This window comes from Alligator mississippiensis, chromosome 14, assembly GCF_030867095.1.
Source record: "Alligator mississippiensis isolate rAllMis1 chromosome 14, rAllMis1, whole genome shotgun sequence".
NCBI lineage: Eukaryota > Metazoa > Chordata > Crocodylia > Alligatoridae > Alligator > Alligator mississippiensis.
This window is the reverse complement of record NC_081837.1, coordinates 29,488,130-29,495,874: the sequence shown is the minus strand read 5'-3', so window position 1 is coordinate 29,495,874 and position 7,745 is coordinate 29,488,130. Positions and strand designations below refer to the sequence as shown.

The following is a 7,745-nucleotide window of genomic DNA, read 5'->3' as shown; positions in this document are numbered from 1 at the left end:
AGTGTCGGTGGTGGCCAGCAGCAATCAGCAACCACCCGCAGACACTGCCGCGGGTGTTGGCAGCAAGGAGGGGGATGGTGAGCGGTGACTGCCCGCAGGCATCACCAGTACCGGCGGCGGTGGCCAGTCTCAGGAGGTGCACCACCAATCTCAGGCAGTGCACGTGCACCCGTGTGCACCCCCTATGCGTCGCCAATGCGTGGAAGGCTGCTGGAGTGCGGTAATTACTACACTTCAGTAGACTCACTTAATCGAATCTGCTCCGATGCACTGAATTCCAGCACATCAGAGCAGCCTCCCTGCTCTCATATAGGCACCTGCAGAGTTGCAGACTCAGAATTTCCATTTCAGGCAGATGAAGTATGGTTGAAATCAGGTTCAAACCATAGAATAACCTCTGCACATGTCCAAAAACGTTCTTGGCTATATATTTGAAGAAAAACATTTGGAAAGGTTTTATAATTCAGGCAGTGCAGATGAGAGCCTGCAGATGGATGAAGATATTGTTGTCTGTCCATGGATCTTCTTGGAGGTAGCTGATATACAGAACTTCTGAGGTGATGCATGGACTGAAACTACAACAAACCCTTTCCTTTCTTACATGGTGGTGGCTGATGAGCTGTGCCAAGCATGACTTGGGCAACTCTAGGGATGACCATGGTGAACCCTAGTAATTTTGACACTTGGGAAGGTGTTTCTAAAGGGGCTGGCCAGGCCTGTCATGGTGCAGCCCTCGGGCTGCCTACCTGTGTCATCCAAGACTTGGGGAATTGTCAGGGTTGTCTGGGTGGCTAGGGTGGGAGAACACAGGAATTTCTGGTATTAGAGGAAGGTGATTAGATTGCTAATAGTTGATGCAATTTTGGTCTTCTTTGGAGTGTGGCACATAGGTGGATTCAAAGTGGAACTTCAACCTTTCCTTGTATGGAAAAGAAACAGTACAAGGCACTTTCAAAAGTCCTTTGGGGATCTTTATTTCTCCCTCATTTTTCAAAAAAATACTAAAGCAGTTAAACCAAAAAACATATAGAGAGTGGACCTAACTGAGTTCACACCCCCCCACCCTCATGTTTAATGTTAAAGAGAAATGCTGGATAGAAGTATAACCTGCTTTAAGAAAATTGCGGTGACAGCAGATGAGGGAGCATTGCCTAAGAAGAACACCACCACAGTGGGTAATAGAGCATCCCATCACCCCCTTTTCACATAAAAGCCTATCTAATTGAAATTGAGAAAAAAAATACATTAATTCAGTTACAGCTTGATCATTGAGGACTGCCTGTTGAATGGGAATTGTGTTAGGACATTGCTCAGCTTTCTGTACGCTCATGCTTTAGGCACAAGAACATGCTACCCCACGAGATGCCCCCTCTTGGACCCTCCCTGGGGCTGCTCAGTATCCTCCTGTCCTTCATCCTTGAATCATCTTGGGGCTCTCCTCTTGCGGCTAGAGGAGACACGGCTCTCTTTAGGATGAGAATGAACAGTTGGTTGGGGTGGCCTATTGTCAATACTGCTCTCAGTACTGTTGCAATCATGAAACTGTGTTGGAAACTCCTGTCTAAACCTTTGCTTCAGCTGCAAACTACAATCAGCCTTCTTACTGAATTCCTTAAAACATTGTAACATTTCATTAGTCCTGGTTTCCATAAGATTGAAATTGGTTTTCTCCCTCTTCACTAACCTATTAAAGATATCATGAATTTTGCATGTCATTCAACCAGTGGATGTAGATATGTTTTGGGACGCTTCTGGTAGTATCTGAAGAATATTTTCCTTAGTTGTTCTTTGATTTGTTCTATAACTGTGTTGACATGAGCATTAACAGCTGCTCTTGATGATCCAGGAACCACTGCTGCCGTGGGCGAGCCGTAGCAGGGCACGGGGGGCACGGGTCTTCCCTGAGACTGGCTGCTGCCAAAGCTGCCACTGGCTTCTGCGGGCGGTCACCTGTCCCTTGCTCACCGCCAACACAGCCGGTGGCAGCAGTGGGTGGTCCCTGCTTGCTGCTCGCCAACTCCCCCTGCTGCTGACACCGCTGGTGGCGGCTTCGGGTGGTCCCCACTCACCGCCATGGTGCCCCGCCACTCAACTGGGGACCACCCGCAGCTGTGTCATTCATGACTGCTGCAGTAGAAGGGGTTGCTGTGTCCAAGAAAAAAAGAAAGCTCTCATGAGGCATTCAGCTACTATTAAATATTTTAAGAGAAGTAATTTTTAAAATATTTTAACAGGACACCCTCCACAAGAATTACCAATGAAAGCCCACTACCATCCAACCATGTTATGAAGGCTGCACCCCAAAAATATTCTGACCAGCCTCAAGGCACCCTGTCCCTCACCTGTCTGTACCTGGTACCCCTCTGCCTAGAAAAACATGTACTGTCATCTACCCAGCAGGGAGTAGGTTAGATTTGTTTAAGGGGATCAGTCTCCCCAACCCTGGGAGGCTAAGGACATGCACTGCAGTAATATTTTAGCCCCATGGCTAACACCACTGCTATAACTTACAAGTCACTGTCTGCGAGTCTTGTGGGGTCTCTAGCACAGGACTCACTTGGGAACCTGAGTCAGAGTCCTCTTCCTCATCATGAACAGAAGAGTTGTTTCTGGTCCCCTGCTGCCGATCATCCTGGGTGTCTGGTACCAAAATGCGTGGGTTAACCGGAGTAGAGGGCAGGCTCATTTCAGGCTGTGTGCCATAGAGGTCCCTTGAGCAGTCCCAAGTGAGGTCACTCATCTGTGACTGAGTCTGCGACTGAGGAAGCTGATTGCTTGGAGCTTGCAAAGTGGCTGCTGACGTACTATGGCACTGGGGAGTTTCTGGTTCCTCGTGCAACAAAGTTGTTGTCCCAGAATCGTTCAGGCAAGCCTGCGATGCATCTCTTTTAAGGGTGGTAGACAGCTTGTCATAGAATTGAATCATTCTACGTGAGGCACCGGAGTGAGAGTTATTGTCCTTTATGCAATGGAAGGCACACTTTAAGGACTTGATCTTACAGCAACACTATTCCCAGTCCCGATAGATGCCATGTTCCTCTAATAGTGCAATAGCCATATACATGGGCTTATTACTTTGGTTTTCCAGTTGTGTCAGCACCTTCCTTTCACCCTGTTGCAGGGCACTAAGGTGCCTGCTTCTCTAAGAGCAGAGATTGCCTGGGGAGAGAGCCCATAGAGCCAGACAAGAGCCCAGGTGCAGGTTACCATGATAACTGGCTAATGAGGAAATTGGTTGCACCTGCACCTGTTCAGCTGGCCAGAAGAGGCAGGGCCCTGGACCCATATAAACCCAGGGCTGGGACTAGGCAGTTCAGCTCCCAGCCAGCAGCCAAAGGGGAAGGAGCCTCCAGGGAGGAACGGACCAGAGACGCAGCAGCCATCAGGTGTGCTTCCCTTAGGGCTAATGGGGCTCCAGGACCCCACAAGGTACCCTTGCCTACCAGGCACTTAGTACCAGGGAAGAAGTTTTACTCTTTTAAAGGGGCAGAGCACAACCTGAACTTTGGCGTTCTGTTATAGCCCAGGGGCTCATGTTTTATTTGCTGTTTTATAACACTGGTGGTTTGGGTGAGGCTACTGGGGAAGGAGGAGACCTCTGTGGGGGCCCACGATAGTGTGGGGACCTCAGCACCAGCGTGGGCACAGTATTTGGGGTGCACAGGCCCAGCAAGGCACAGAGACAGGACTGCAGAGCCCAGGGAAGACAAGGGGGCCAAATTATAGCAGGGCCTAGGCGAGACAACATCAGTAGTATCTGTGAGGCTTGGGGCATGGTAAAGGGGCAGTTTGGAGCCATGCATATAGCCCAGAAGGCTGAGAGAGTCTTGGGAGACATCCACTGTGAAGAGGGATGCCAAGGGGTCTACGAACTCCAGGGTTCAGTAGGATCCAGCAAGACCATGTCCAAACATAAAAGATCAAGGGCAGCCTCCCTATATTAATAGAACGAGCAAGACGTGGCGGGCAAGATAGAGGGTGCCTGTTGGGCAAGACTGGCACAGTTAAGGAGCCCTAGGGGTAACACAGCCATCCCTAGTGACCCCATGTTGTTACACACCCCAAATATCAATCAGTGCCTCAACTTCTGCATAAGCCCAGTTTAGTCCCCACCCTTGCAAAGTATCCATCATGTCTTCCAAATTTTGCCTTTTCTTGGTCTCCTCCATTTCCAACAAAACATAGAGCAGATGAGACATCGATGTATCCTGCTACGACCTTTTCTGGGGTATGTGCAAGGACCTGAGACCTGTGAACCTTTCATAAAGAGAGCCATAATACAAGTGTGATTTGTGCAATCTCCAGACATTTGTGGCAGTTGTTCATTTTTGATAGTCTAGTCGCTGGCATTCAGAAGCATACTTACACAACTATTGTGCTAGCAATTGGTGAAAATGCAGGCGAGAAACCGTGAATGTGTTAGAACGGATGACTGAAACACATTTCCATTAAATAAGCAGGCAATAACAAATCCAGTATGAGCTGTTTCCACAGGGTGGTTAGGGTTCTTACGCTGTGGGAGGGAGTGCAATGTGGGTGGTGGTCCATAATCTCGTTTTTGGGTGCAGAGCATAGAAGTTGAATAGTCCATGTGCTTGGGGGTAAATTGTAGAATGGAAACCCCTCCTGCGCCCGGGATGCCGTTGGCTTCCAGGCTACGGCAGTGAGTGGGTCACAGCTTTTGAATGTTTTACTGGCAATTTTTTCATGAAGAGACATTGGCAGCCTGCAGCCATTTGCTTCCTAAAACAGCCATCCATGACTTGACTTGGGGAACTGAGATGCTATCTTGGGGAGACCATAATTCCAACACCATTTAAAATTGTTTGCTTGGCCACACCTGACCTTCAGCTTACAAGGAACACCAGGGAAGCCTGAGGCCTAAATTCACAGTACTGCATTTACAACAGTTGTTAATTATTGGGCCAAACCCCATGTAGTTGGGGTGGATGGTGTATGGTTTGGTCTAGAGTGCACTGCCACTGTGGGGCTTCATGCTGTGCAATACCTTGCACCTTCCTTCAGGACAATTTAAATCCACCCACCCTATTTACATCCAAGCTGAAGCAAACAATGCACCCCCCCCTACCCTTAGGGCACAGCCAAGTGTCAGGTGTCACTTACCAATGCATAAAGTGGTGCTGTCTTTCAAGTCCCAGGTCTCAGAGCGGCTCACATCCGGCACTCAAATGCTGCACTGCACCCAACTTCAGCAGCAGCCTGCATTCTTCTTGAATGCTGCATTGGCATTCCTGTGCCACCCAGGGGCAAGTGTCCCCGCTGGGCTGAGTCCTTCTGCCTCTGGTGTGCTGTTGTTTCTCATTCACCTCAAAAAATCTCTTGTCGATACAGCATATATGCACCCTACCACTGCTCCCACAATTTACAGGTCTTGAGCAGAGCAGTAACCCCCCTACACTGGCCTCGTTTTGGTGTAAAAAAAAAAAAAAAAAAAAAGCTCCAGGCAGGCTAGAGCTGGGCTAGAAAAGAGCACGAATATCCCATCCAAAAAGAGCACCAAAACCCTGTGAAAAAAATGGCCGGAACAGACTTTGCAGGGGGCAGCCTCCTTGGGTGGCCTTGCAAAGTGTGTGGGAGATGTAATGCTTGTGGTAACCCCGATGCCAACACCCAGGGATGCTGGCAAGCCAGACTTGTGAAGGGGAGGCAGGGGGGCAGCCCCTTTGGGTGTCTTGTGGCACTGACCCCCAATGCCAAGCCAGACTTGTGAGGGGGTGGCAAGCAGCTGCTTGCGGACCTTTGCATGGAAAGATTTCCTGCCCCGACCCCAAGGAGCCCTGTGCAACAAGCACCCAGAGAAAGTGGGAGGCAAAAGTGCAGAAAAGGGCTTGGCCAGGGGGGCAGCCCCTTTGGGTGGCCTGTGGTACTGACCCCCGATGCCAAGCCAGACTTGTGAGGGGGTGGCAGGCTTTGCAGGGGAGGCGGGAAGCACTGCTTATTGAACTCAAAACTCCCCAAAGCCACCAACAACCCCCACACAATGAAAGTAACCCGGCCCAACCCAAGAAAATAGACCAACCAAAGAATCAAATACTATCTTAAAATGCCCTCTGGTGGAAATTAGTACTGGGAGCTCAAGAGGGTAGACTTGTTATGACGTGCCCCCTGGCGTTTTTTACTAGTAATAGCATATTAGGCCATAACGTGCTAAATAACGTACATGTTATATCATTAGTCGTGGTACATTACGACAGTGAAAAAATCCTAGGAACATCTTTAGCCAGATAAAGCCGATACTGCGGACAAGCACTCATAGTGAAGAAGAAACAAAGCTCATATAGGTAAGAAAATCCTGGAAGTCTTCTGTAGGCAAACAGGCCTTAATAATCTGTGCCATCAGAGGGCCTGGAGCCATCTGCATTCCATCTCTGCTCCAATTTACTTTGACTCATTCCACAATAATACCACGTGCTATAGCTTTGCTTACAATGTGGTATGACTTTTACTTTGTCTTTACTCAGTGAGATAAGTTTGCATCTTCAGAAACCAGACAAGGCGGGTCAGGAAAAAACATGGATAAAAAACTTGTCCTTACTTCTCAGACTCGGCAGGGAAAATTTCTGAAGTTTCAATGTCTCACGGCGTACGCAGCTTGGTTTTCAAGCTGTGGCAGGCTGTGTCTCAGAGCAGTTCCTGCTGGAAGAGACAATGGTGTGGGATTAGAAGGATTCACGAAAGAGCTAAAGGGCAAAGGAGAGTCTCACAGAAATGTCCTCAGGGCAGTCAGGAATTTAGAGGTTATAACTTTCAACATGTGTTTTAAGATGGTTTATAGATGTAGAGTTTATCTTCCACGTGCACACATTTCAAGTAATTTACTTATGTTCAGTATTTTTTCCACTATTATACTATTCTTTAGCTTTGTATGGTGAACCAAGACTTAACCACTTCCCTAACATCTGCATAACCACATAACAATTATATGAATTACATAACTTCTAACTCTTGACCAATATAACTTTAACTGTTATGCAGTTTAATCAACGTACATATATTGTCCATTCCAAGCTTATTAAGGCCACATTGTGGCCTCAAAGCTAGTGGCACAAGAGTCTATGGATTGTGGCCCGAAAGGGGGCTTTATGGGCCCTAGCAACCAAGAATAGAAACAAAAGACTGATTTCCTCTCCTCCAGCACTGTTTTGTGTCCTTCTCAATTTAACTTCAGCTGTTTTTTCTAACACTTTCTGTCATCCTCTCCTACACATCTCACCTCACTGACTTTCAAGATACCCATCTTCTGGTTTTTGTCCTACTTCTCTGACAGTATCTTCAGTATCTTTTGCCAGGGCCCTTCTCCACATTTCTTTTGTTTGTGGGCATTCCCCAGGACTCTAGCACTGGTAAGAATTGTCAGTAGAAAGAAATTAAAAACAATATCCAAAACTGTTGTCAGTGAAGACTTACTACCCACTAGGCACGTCTACACATGCAATTAGTGCTATATGGGTTTACTGTGCAATAATTTACTGTGCAATAAACCCGACCTGGGCAGGCACCTACACATGCAGCCATCTGGGAGCCGATTTGTTCCTTATGGCACTAGCCTCCTCCAGTTCCCTGCCATCCCCCTGCAGCACCAGGGGGAGCTGGAGGCTCTGGTCACAGCTGCCTAGGACTAGGGGAATGCTTTCAAACCCAGCCGCACACAATGCTCCCTGACCACCTGTGTTTCTAGCCTGGAGCAGGCTGCAGCGTGCTGGCACAGCCCTCTGTGACTCGGT

General features: G+C 48.2%; 1 long non-coding RNA gene across 1 annotated transcript; it reads right to left on the bottom strand.

The window, feature by feature from the left end:
• Nucleotides 1-949: 949 nt before the first annotated feature.
• Nucleotides 950-7,513, bottom strand: LOC109284337 (uncharacterized). Its single transcript, XR_002091751.2, has 4 exons — nucleotides 7,235-7,513; nucleotides 5,125-6,657; nucleotides 2,558-2,959; nucleotides 950-2,145 (listed from the first exon to the last, which is right to left on the bottom strand). It is a non-coding gene; the product is annotated as an uncharacterized LOC109284337 (long non-coding RNA).
• Between the last annotated feature and the right edge of the window lie 232 nt (nucleotides 7,514-7,745).